Genomic DNA, 12,543 nt, shown 5'->3' on the forward strand with positions numbered 1-12,543 from the left:
GCTCACCTGATTTACCTGTCTCAGAATAAACTGAAACAATAATATAGTGCAGAGAAGCAGCAAATTTATATCCTGCTCATCTCTGTTCTCAGGTATTCTTGTATCTACTTTAAATAATTTCTTCTTGAGTATTTACTTCTTTTGAGGCTGGCATCAGAAAGTGGGGCCAAGAAATGTGCTTTAAATCTATTTAGGTTAAAAGTAACTATCGTGCAGGGGGATAAGCAGTTCGATTTATGTAATAATCTTTAACAAGGCCGTTGGGTTTAAATTTAGCAATGGCAAATTCAAAATTTGAAGCCATAGACCTTTCCTGTTTTGTAGTTCTTTAAAGAAACACATCAACAGCTTTATGTCTGTGTTGGAGTCACTGGATAGGTAAAAAATAGTACTTGTAAGTAATTTCCACTTCTGAAGGAATTCCTTGTGGTGCTGAGCTCACTAGACTAAGCAAGTGGGAAGAGACCTGCAATGAACTTGTATTAAGTTTTAATGTTTCCCTCCTTTTGTCAAGAAACGTAGTATTTTACTTTTTCTTTATATTTCAGAATCCACAAAGCTACAGAAACCAAAGCTTTCTATATAGTGGGGGTAGAGTTACTTGAAGATGTTTTTTCTTGGTGATGAGCAGGCTAAATTTGGAGAAGAGAAACACACCAAGTCTTGGGGCTGTGTGGCATAGAAATAGCCTAGAACAGGTCTTCTGCATTGGCTATTTCTCCCCTTGGCTCTCAGAAATCTTGTACCATCTGTGTAGTTTGGGTTCTTTTGGGAGAGTGGATTGTGCTGATCTGCAGGAGTTCATCTGCAGATGAAGTATATCCCTGGAGTGAAGTGATGTGGACTTGCCTGAGGATGGCCACGTGAGTATGGTGCAGAGTATCTTTTGCACTTTTATTCTGAAGTCTGTTCTGCACAATTGGAATTCAGATCAGTAGCAAAACAACCCCTTGCATGGATCCTTCATTTGAATTTAGAAAGAAATACCATTTTCCTTCGATTTTTTTTTCCCTTTTAGTCTTTCTTGGAAATTAAGTGACTTGCATGGGGTCAGTTTACACATCAGCTGCAGTTATTTCTTTTCTCCAGTAGATTAGGCCCACACAATAATATCTTTTTGCATCTGCAGTTTTTTTCCAGTGAGTCTGTGGGTGTTGTGGAATCTGATCACATGAACCTGAAGCTGCTCACAAAGTGCTTGGCAACCTACAGCTTTTGTTGAGGTGCCTAAGGTCCAGGACACGCATGCTCTTGCCTTTTCTGCAGGCTGCTGGCTTGCTTCTTGGAAGCCAGGCTGTTCCAATGTGGTTCTGATACACATCTGTTGGGCAGGAAGATGGCATCCAAACTGGGAAGGCTGCTGCTTTCTGAAAGGGAATGGGCAAAGATTGGCTGGACAGCCCTGGAGAATGGGAGGATTGGGTGATGCAGGATTTTACCAGGGGTACAAACTTCACTTGTATTTTCCCAGGGATTCCATAAACACACTGTTGCTTCAGCTGGCTAAAACAGAACACTCTCTATCTGGGTAATGCTGCAGCATCATGTTCCCTGTTATGTTGACATATGGAAACTCAAGGACTGTTGCAAACTTGCAATCTTCCTTGTATAGATTTTAAGCCACTGAATCAAAACCCTTCTCTGCACATTGTATGTGGTAATTCAGTTTATAGCCCTAGCTTAAAATAAAAGTAGGGGCTTTCCGTTAAATGTAACACAGCATATCATGTGCTAAAATAAACACAGTACAATTAATCACATGAAGTTGTTAGTCAATATAAAATAAAATTAGATTCACAGTTTCATGTCTTATATGTGCTTTTCTACTGCTTTTTGGGATAGCTTTGAGATCCTTTGTTTCTTTGTATTTTGTGGGTCTTCCCTCAGGTTAATATATTTAATACTTCTTAAATTTAGTGATTTTATTTAGAGGCTTCTTGAAGATGTGAACATCCTTTCTCAGACCTAGTTCATACATTTGATTTGGAAAAGTGAAAGATCTTTAAACCATGGGTGTGATAGAATAATTACTGGGTGGAGGTACTCAAGTTTGTGCTTTTCGGAAGCTCCCAGTAGATGATTGCGGTTACCCTTTCATCTGTGAGGAAAAGATTATCTGGGTTTGCCTGCTAGAGGGACATTTTTTGGTGGTTATAGGTTCAGACAGTGGTGGTGTTTGACTTGTAATCCAGAGAAAATGTAGCAGCACCTTGGTGGTGACATATTCCTTTTGTTAGCCTGATGAAGTTAGAAAGTAAATATAGGATCATGTGTAAGTCCTTCAGAAATCCTGATTAGCATAATCTTCCTTCTTTGGGAAGTCAATATTATATGGGATTAGCATATCAGTGTAAAGGAGTTTGAGGCTGAAATGTAGGTAATACCAAAAAGAAAGTATTGTTATGATTTGTTTTCTTGTGTTTGGTGAAATGTGCTGGCTTTTGGTTGGGGATCCCAGATAAAATGTCACCTTCGCAGTAGGTGGAGAGGGAGAGAGCCAAGGAGCAGGGGATATGTGGTGAATGTTGTCTACCTGTAGGTAAACTTAAGAGTTTCTCTAGAAAGAACCTTGACTGCCTTGGACTGTCCTTGAGGGCTTATCCAGAGCATGTCTCAGATTTATCAAGTGTGCAGCTTGTCAAGTGATAGTTATGTAGTTAGCTGTTATTTTTTTTTTTAATTTTAAACTATTATAAAAGACCTAGTCCTGTACATTATTATGGATGGCCTGCTGGGGAGAGAGCAGCAAGGGAAATTGGACGTCTGATTTGTCCCAACACTGCATCCACTCTGGAAAGGTGATGTAAAGCAAGATATAAAACCATCAAAAGTTTAATTAATGTTTTCCCTTCTCTCATTGATACTATCACATTGCAGGTGCATACTGAAGGTGCTATAAACGTGATGGATCATGTCTATCTGAAAGGGGCATGCCAAAATAACTTTAATCTCATTGAATGCTTTTTAATCTCCTCCAGATGCCAGCCCTTTTCTTACTCAGCCTTATGCTTAGTCTGCACTCTGTGTTCAAGGGCCTCTCACAGCCCAGACACCTCTAGTGATAGTAAAAGCTTTGTGCTGTGAAGAGAGAACAGATTCGGTAAGAAACCTGGTAAAAATATGTTCTTCCAGAAAACCCTTGCCAATGGCACAAGGAACTGGCTACAGGAAAATGGACAAAGAGTTCCAGACTTGAGGTCTTCCAGTGTAGGAGTTGAGGATCCAAATGCTGGAGAACCTCAGCAAGCAGGAGCTTGGTGGAAGGAGTGAAATAAGATCCTTTCACCCTGATCTTTCCTTACTGCTCATTAAAAAAAAAGAAAAACTACCAACAAATCCCAAATCCCTAAATTGTTATTTTTAGCTAGAAAAATAGAAGTTAAAGAACACCCCCAAAAAACAAAACAAAAACACCAGAAAAACACCAAAACTACAACAAGCCAAAGCTTTATTTAAAAAACAAACAAACAGAGGGTGACTGAGATGCTTTCATTGCCACTGTATTTTCTTTTCTCTTTCTGTTGGGAAGGCTGTTTGGAGAAGAGGGAAGAATTGTGCAGAGTATGACACATCAACAGTCAAAGCTTCCCCATAAATTCGGTATTGCATATCAGAACAACTTTAAAGTCGTAACAGTGGGGAAAAGGGATAGCAGCAATGCAAGATGTGATACATTAAAAGCAGTGTATTACAAGGACGATTCAAGGATGTAACTGAGTTAACTGGTTCATAATTTATTGTTCTGTGGGCAGGATAAAAAGGAAGGGAGGTAATGGGGATGCTGCCTTACTGGCATCCATTTTCTTTGGACTTGGAGGCAAGATGTAGCTCCCTGTCTCAGGTGTTTCAGCAATACCAGGGATCAGCTCTCGAAACCACTACTGCTGTAGATTCAATTTAGTTTTCTGAAGGCTAATTTTGTTGTTCTTAATTTGCTGCTCGCTATTTGAATGATCAGCTTGCCAAAGGTTTCTGTGCACCTGGGAAGTCCCCATTCCTATAGGGCTGGCTTGGTCAGTGCCAAATCACACTGTGATGCTGAGCCATCTGTTTAGCTGTGGGATTGGGAGTGCTGCCTGTAAGGCCATTGCAGAGGACTGTCCTCACTGGTGCAGGCTGCGTCCCCTCCTGGAGCAAAAAAAGTTGTCCTCTGCTGCCACAGAGCTGGAGAGCAGGGAGATGCGGAGGGGATGAGGCCTGCGGGGCTTAGGTTAGCATGAGGGGGATTTCTGCAGTGGGGGAAGGCACCTTATAGGGTGAGCTGAGATCCTGGGGCAGCAGCCATCTCTGGCTGCAGCTGCATGAAAGCATAAATAAAGCACAGTCAGGATGCCAAGAGCAGCTATTGGAATGTAAGCTGTTAGTGGAGCAGATTAGCTGGTGATGGACAACTTCATGGTAGAGGGGAGCTCTCTGCAGGAAAAGAAAATGAATGGCAAAAGGGAATAGAGGGAAAGTCTGGTAGGGTCTGAGCAGGTAAAAAGGAAGAAGCTTTCCCAGCAGGCATGTCCTGAATACGTGAAAGCGGAAAGTTACGGACACTGATTGGGAGCTGCAGCTGATTCTGGAAACAAATGGGATAAATACTGGCATGGGAAAAAAAAAAGTTGAAATGCCTGAAGGGCACATCTGCTGTGGCCAGCGATTCTGCAGGAAATGCAGTGAAACCAGAGAGGGATGATAAAGCCGGACATAAACACGGTTCCCAGTGAAGCCAAATGAAAGCCATGGGCCTGAGAAGCAACTGCTGAGAATTCGTCTTTCTTTCCTTGGCTCTCCAATGAAGTAGCTGTGTTTAACATGGGTCTGAGTCCGGCTGTGCTGAATGAATTGTGAAGGTGTTTTACATTCTGAATTCAGAAATTCTGCTTTAGAGTCTTTTCTGTTGCTTTCAAGTGTGTGTTTTCAGAGCAAGGGCGCAGTGCTGTAGGTCTAAAGCCCAGTCTGTTAGTCTGAGATTTGAATAATTGCATGGTCATTAAATTTTGCACAAAAAGGAATTGACTCTAAAAGCAGCTGATATGCTATCATGATTAGAGCAATAGCAATGCCTTCTTTCATTACAATGAAGTTACATTGTTAGAGAGCATAATTGACATTTTTTATTGAAAGATTAAGAAGAATTTGTTTACAGCTTGCAAACAAAGAGGTTTTAATTCAACAAACTCCAGCAGGAATAAGCAGTAAGTGGCATTTTCATTTGCTGGCTGGCTAGTGCTTTAGCTGCAGAATGCTGTTGATAGAGAAGTATGAAGGAATTTGCAGCTTAATATCTGCCCAGTAAAGCGTGCACCACGCTGGCAAATGCCAGAAAGCTGACAGGGAGAAACCTTGAGTGCAAAGAAACAAAGGGCTATAGTTAATATTAGCACCTTTGAGGAAGACACTACAGTTTTTAGAAATCAGCTTCATGCTGCCTGTTGTGCAGAGGTCAAGGTATGGTGTTTCTGAGGATGATTTTGCCATGTGGAGCCCTCGGGATAACACCTGTCAACTCAACTCAGTGCTAAAGTAGGTATCTGGGTTATTTTTGTTTCTCTGGGTTTATTGCTTCATGGTCTAATAGACTCAGGAGCTAAGTGGTACTGGCATTTCAAAGTGGCATGTTGTGATTGGAAGGGGGTGCTATGTAAGTGTTTGGAAAGCAGATCCAAATGAAGCACCATCGTCACCAGGCTGCAGAGAGGCTCTTCTACTCTTTAAATATATTTGGGATCCTGTTTGTGCTGGTGGTTGTGTCTTACTGACAAGACTGCTCTCCAGATAAAAGCCAAGGGTATGTGAAAACATCAGTTTTAATTTTAAGCAAATTCCTGTTTTGCAGTTGGAAAGTGTTTGGATTTACTGTCCCAGCTCTGGTCAGAGTTTTAAGGAGACCAAGTTGAACCCTGTTGTTCCTGTTATTTGTCCAAAACATTGGTTATAGATGAAAGTTGTGATTAAAACATTTGTTTATATCTGTGTCAAATGTTCGAGCAGAGATATCTGTAACCTTGCTGGGAGACGGAGGTGCCCTGAGGGTCTGTCGATGCTGGGTCAGGTCCCAGAGGGCATTGGTAAACTCATGACAGCTGTCAAAGGAGCTAGCAGGGGATGAGTTGTGGTGGCCTAAGTTACTGTGGCTTTTGTGAGGATACTTCTGCTTTGCCAAAAATTATATCTTCCCCAGGGAAGGAAGGGCAAGACAAGTAGGATGGGGTTATATGTTGCTGCAGCAAATACTGGGGACTGCTGCTGGAATCTAGGGGCAAAGCTGTGGACCAGGAAGCCCATAGGGTTGGGTCACCCATTCAAAGCACTGAGGTGACAAGAAAAACTCCTTGGTTTAGATAATTCATCTCTTGTAGCTATGCTGTGAAGCCAGGCTCAGGTTTACTCCCAGGAAGGGGTCAGAGGGATGGAGAAATGTATTTAATTAAAATAAGAACTAATTTTTTGACACATACATGAAATTGTTGACAAATGTTTTATCCCCCCTCTACTTTTTCTGCATGTAAAAATCTGAGAATGAACGTAGGGGTCCAGAATCCCTTCTAGATTTGTATTTGCCTGGTGTGTCATGTTGACCCTGTTTGCCTGATACCCACCTGGCCTATTCTCAGTCTCCTCCTCAGCAGGATGAGGGAGAAAAAGAGAGGAAGAAGCTCACAGGTGCAAACAAGGACTGGAGGTGGCTCACTGGTTACCATCATGGGCTAAAGTGACTCCACTTGGGGAAAATTAATTAAAACATATTTTGATTGTCATAAGCAAAGACAAAATGAAAACAACACCTTCCCCAGTGCACAAAGGGTTATTGGTGTGTGCCAGTATCCTCTTCTCCTCACAGAGGCCTCTCAGTCCCACTGCCATCCCTTGGGCACAGGCATCCAGAAAGACCCAAGAGATCCAGAGTGGCTTGAGGAAACAAATGTTGGTGTGGGGAGAGAGAAGATGCCATTTGCATCAATCTCCAGTTTCTGTTTAGAGCAATTTGGATTTTGGCTAAAAAAAAGTATCACAAAATTATCACAGAGCAGTTCAAAATCTGTGGTTGCTACTGGACAAGGCTCAGCCTCACATCCACCATCTGTGGCCATTTTCCTGCTCTGATTTTTAATGAGAATATTTTGAATTTTCAAGGCTTGGTGGGTTTTTCTGATTAGGATAACAAAGAGCAGGACTGGGGTGTTTTATCGCTCAGCATTTGCTTGCTAAACTCTCCTTCCCTGTGTGCAGCAGGAATCCCATGGCACCACTGTATCTCAGAGCCATGCGAGGGTTGGTGCTTTGCCAACACAATCCCCATTTCTACCATTACTCTGGATCACCCATATTATAACTCATATTGACCCCACTTTCCCCTCTCTCCTGGTGTGATGCTAACTGTAGGTTTGCATCTGCTGTATGCCAGCTTCTGGATGCATTTTTAAGAGAGCACCTGTCTATGGAGTGTGTGGCTTTCAAAGGCATCCTGAGGTTGGGGAGGGAGATGTGGAAACCTATAGTTCTGCCTCCTTTCTTGTTGACAGCCCCCTGTGATGACAATGTGATGTGGCAAGAGGTGCTCTTGCTATGGCCACGCAGAAGGAGCCTAACGCCCTGGACATGCCTGGCTACTGCTGCTCCCCATTGTGCAAAGTAAGTACCTGCTTCACATCCCTTCTGAGCTAAAGGGTGGGGGTCATTAAGTTAGTATTGGGGAGAGCTCTGTATCATGAGGATATTAACCTGGCCTGGGAGGAGAGTCTCTTACACTGTGTCTTGCTGGAAAAGGAGCACAAACTTAAGGCCTCTGCAACTAATGCCTGCACCCTGTGGGTTTGGGACTTGCAATGCAAACTGATTTTCACTAGCATCAAGTGCTGGATCAAGCAGAAAGGTGTATACGAAGTGGAAACTGGCCTCTTCGCCTGGGTTGAGAGGTATCACCTTGTTTTGAATTAGTGGATAGTCTCTAAGGCAGGGCCCATTCTCTATGCTGAAAGTACTATTTCTTCATTATGGTTTCACTGATCATGCAGCAAGGATGCACGACAGTTAAAAGGCATCAGTTTGGACTCTGATATTCAAACCTTCTTGGAATGGTGCATACCAGTGCACAGAAACCAGCTGTTTGCTGAAGGTTAACTGCTTTTTGCAAGAATGAAGAATTTACTTTGTTTTTGTAATTCTTCTCACACAATGAGTGTGGGAATAAACTTTGATGAACAAGCTCTATGATCTGTGAGTAGCTGAATGCAGATTCAGGATAGCTGTCTCTGTATAGTAGAATAAATTAGGTTATATTTTCCTTTATTTAAGTAATTGTAACTGCTTCATCACTTAAGTGAATTGCTGGTTATGCAGACACCCTCTGGTATTGAACTGCCTCCTCAAGGTAAAAGATTTGAATCAAACTGTCATACTTTAAGTTCATCCCTTGACTTCTCAGATTTCAAACTAATTTGCAATCTATGTTTGCCTCTTTTCCAGCGTAATTTCTTTTAAAACTTTTTTACTAGTGATGAAGATTTAGTAGAGTATCAGAAATCTGCATTTGTTCTCATTTCAGCATGCTGGAGTCAAGAGATGTTTATGAAATAAATGTTTCACTTTCTGGTATGAATGGCAGCTCATTAACATTAGGTTCATCAACATAATACCACTGCCCTTCTATTGCCTTATAAACTGAGTCTGTTGATATGCTTCTGTGTGTATATAAATACGTGTGTATGGTCTTTTCTATATGTATATATATATGTATATTTCTATATGTATATGGTTTGCAATAATAACTTATTGCAAATACACTAGAAAAAGTGGTTGCTTGATGCAGCAATTCTCCCCTCAGTGGGAAAAATACCATATTAATGCAAGGTCCCAACTTGAGTCAGAAAACTGGGATGGTTATTACTTTCCTTTTGTGGATTATTGTAAAATGAGTTGTAGCACTGAGGAGAGAGAAGTTCTTGTGGTGAATACCCAGACAGAAGGGGAAAAAAGATGAGTTTGGATGGATTACACTTGTATTTCATGTTTATGTGTAAGGGGATAAAGCAAAGTGAGTAGACTTGCATGCAAAGTGCCCAGGAATGTGAACAGGCTGGATCTGTGTTGAAAAACCACAGTGGGTTGGAAAACTTCTTGACTTTTAATTAACTGTAACTTGCATTAGTAAAAGACCCAACATCTTGCATGGACAAGAATGTATTGTATTCTGTGTTAGCGGCTTACTGTTATCTTGACATTGCTTTAACCACACACTTCCTTGATTGGGATCGATGCTGTAACAACAGCATGGCTGTTGGCACTATGGGTGGACACAGGCTTATTCCGGCACTCCCTAGAGCTGTTACTGAGACAGACATGTTGTCATGGCTGGGGATTCTTCTTTGGGATGCGGAGATGCCTGTAATCATCCACAAAGCATTTTAGTACAGCAGTGATTTCACTTTATCTGCTGGGGAATGAAACAGAATGGGAAACAGTTTCCTGGTTTATCCATCAGCCCCACAGCTCTGTTTCTTCCAGTTGGCCTCTGTGCTTCTTTTTGGGGATGTCTGAAGGAGAAGGGAGACCATGCTGTGAGAGAGCTAGCCCTCCAGCAGCTGTTGCGTATGCTGCCACAGTGAAGGAATCCATGATGGGACAGTGTTTGGGGTTTCAAGTAGCTTTATTAAACATTATAAAATACCAGATAATAGGTTCCCCCCCTACAGCAGGGAAACGTCTCTCCTCATCCTACTTCACCTCCAGCCAGCAGGGGAGGTTTGGACACAAATAGCAAATCCTCCACTTAAACGGTGACCCTTCAGCTGTGCTGCCTTTGGTGCCCTCTCATGTGCATTGGGGTTTTATGGTTTTATTTTTAGCCCCCCTCTTTTTTTTTTTCTTTTTTTCTTTTTTTCTTTTTTTGTGATGGATGTGGTTGTTGTTTTCCTTTTTTCTCTTGAAACAATGCACAAGAAACCAGTAAAGAGCACAAAGTTTTAGCAACTTCCTCAGCTGCGTAGAGTAGCTCTGCTGTGCAACACGGGAGCTAGAGGTTAAGTTTTGTGGTGGTGTGACTCCAGAGAGCTGTTTCCTCTTTTCCCCATGGAGGATTTGGGTAGAGAAGTCCTTTGCAGTGTAGCACATAGCTTTTGGGAGTAGCAGTTAATAATGGAGTAATCTGGTTTGCCCCCAGTTTAAAGAAGATTGCCATCACCAGGAGTTTTTAAAAGAAATCATCAGCCAGGTCTCCCAAATAGTGGAACTTTATTGTAAATCATAGGGTTTGGGCTTCTGTTCATATGCTTCCTGGTTTACATCTCGGTTTTGTGGGGGTCACAGAATCCCAAGGGTCGGAAGGGACCTTGAAAGATCATCTAGTCCAACCCCCCTACAAGAGCAGGGTAACCTAGAGTACATCACACAAGAACTTGTCCAGGAGGGCCTTGAATATCTCCAACGTAGGAGACTTCACAACCCCCCTGGGCAACCTGTTCCAGTGCTCTGTTACTCTCACAGTAAAGTTCTTCCTGATGTTAACATGGAACCTCCTATGATCCACTTTACACCCATTGCCCCTTGTCCTATCACGATATCACTGAAAAAAGCCTAGCTCCATCATCCTGACACTCACCCTTTACATATTTGTAGACACTGATGAGGTCATCCCTCAGTCTCTTCTCCAAGCTAAAGAGGCCCAGCTCCCTCAGCCTCTCCTCATAAGGGAGGTATTCCACTCCCTTCATCATCTTTGTGGCTCTGCACTGGATTCTTTCAAGCAATTCCCTGTCTGTTCTCTGTGTCCATCTTATGCTGAAGAACAGCAAATACTTTAAAGAAATAAAAGTAAAAAGTGTCTCAGCTTGCCACATCTGCTGATGTTCAGATGTGAGGAGGTGAGACACAGAGAATATCCATCTGCTCCAGGAGTCTCTGTTCCTGTGCAAACCAATAGACAGCACTCCTGTTTTGCTGGATTTGCTTTCTTCTCCACTCTCCTCTCACCGTGGCCACAGTCTAGACATGGCTGTTTGTGATCCTTAGTTGTGTAGCACACAGCTTGCAGAAATACTGCCTTGTCTTTGGAGATCGCTGGGATTTAAGTCTGGAAAATCATAGCTCTGAGTAGTGTCATTTGGCCCTGAAATACTCAGCTCAGGGAACGGTGCTAAAATCCTTCCAAAGGGACTTTGTTAAAAGTAGCTTGTTCTCCCTCTGGAGCAACTGCAACAAAACAGGTCAGAATTCCCTGTTAGTCTTGGTGCCTAAAATACACTGGGTATTGTAGCAACCTTCTATTGAGGGAGGGGACGAAGTATAAGGGACGATTTATTGTGTTTTGCCCAATACCACATGGGCTCTGCACCCTGTCCCCTCTTTGGGGTTCCCAATGAGGACAGCACTGGGGCTGGGCACAGACCTGTGTATTGCTGTTGTGGTGTGCAGTAACAGTGGTGTATGTGTGGAGGTGACACTGCACAATGATCTGGATATGCTGCCAGGCATGGAAAATGCCGTTAGTTTCTCAATTAAATTATTTTAATTATAAATTATAATGTTGATATACAGAAAAATAGATTTATTTGTATAGGAAGTGTATAATGTAAATATAAACCAAAATTATTAATTAAAGACCAACCAAACAGCTGTTAGCCAGTCATTAGCACTGGCAATCCTCACAGCCTTTGTCACCAGAGGGCGAGATCATGCTTCCCTGGGGCTGGTGGTGGCCATCCTCTCACTCCATACACTTACTGGAGGAGGGCCTGACAGCCACATGCAGTCCCTGGCTTCAACCCTGCCAGTGTTTGAATGGAGGCAAAACCTACGGTAGTTAGCTCCATGAGCTGTGCTGAGCCTGTCCTGGCTCTTTGTTTATCCAGTGCCTTGCTCCATATTTCCCAAGGAAAGTGCTCATCTTTTGGAAACATATGCCTTGTGTGCTCTACCAGGATCATAGAAACCACTTTCTATGTGTGTACAGCTCCATCTGCATGTGGCATGGCCTTTCCTGTGCATGGAATGAATTCCCTTCAAGGCCTTCCTAGCTTGTCTTGTTTCTTAATAGGGGAAATACGGGATAAAGCATCATGGCTGGCTGTATGGTAGTGTCTGCTTGCTGTGCCTCCTGGCAAGGTGAAATTGCATAATGCATTTAACTTTGTTCAGTGGAATTGGTTATCAAATCAATATCTCTGCTGCTTTTAGATTTTCTTAGTAGCTTCTGCAGCATGTTCAGCACAAATAAATGATGATTATTTCTGTGCAAACACATAGTTTCCTACCCTGGAATGGGAGCTTCAAAGGCTACTTAAAAATTCCCTTCTTAGTCAGAGGTGCTGTCATGAATTGGGAACTTGTTTCTTAGAGATGTTGCTTTCTTTCAGTTTGCTTTAAGTATTTTGAAAAGAAAATGAAATGTGAGGAAAAGTGGACAGATAATTTTCCAGACACTTAAAAAAAGAACAACAAACACAGCTACAACTTCATTGTTTCCTTACAAAAATAGAAAGCATATAGCAACCGTTTACATCAAAACTGTGATGGGCATGATTAACTCAAATTTCTCTCATTGTATAGGTGTCAGATCTG

This window comes from Melopsittacus undulatus, chromosome 4, assembly GCF_012275295.1.
Source record: "Melopsittacus undulatus isolate bMelUnd1 chromosome 4, bMelUnd1.mat.Z, whole genome shotgun sequence".
In the NCBI taxonomy this organism is placed as follows: Eukaryota; Metazoa; Chordata; class Aves; order Psittaciformes; family Psittaculidae; genus Melopsittacus; species Melopsittacus undulatus.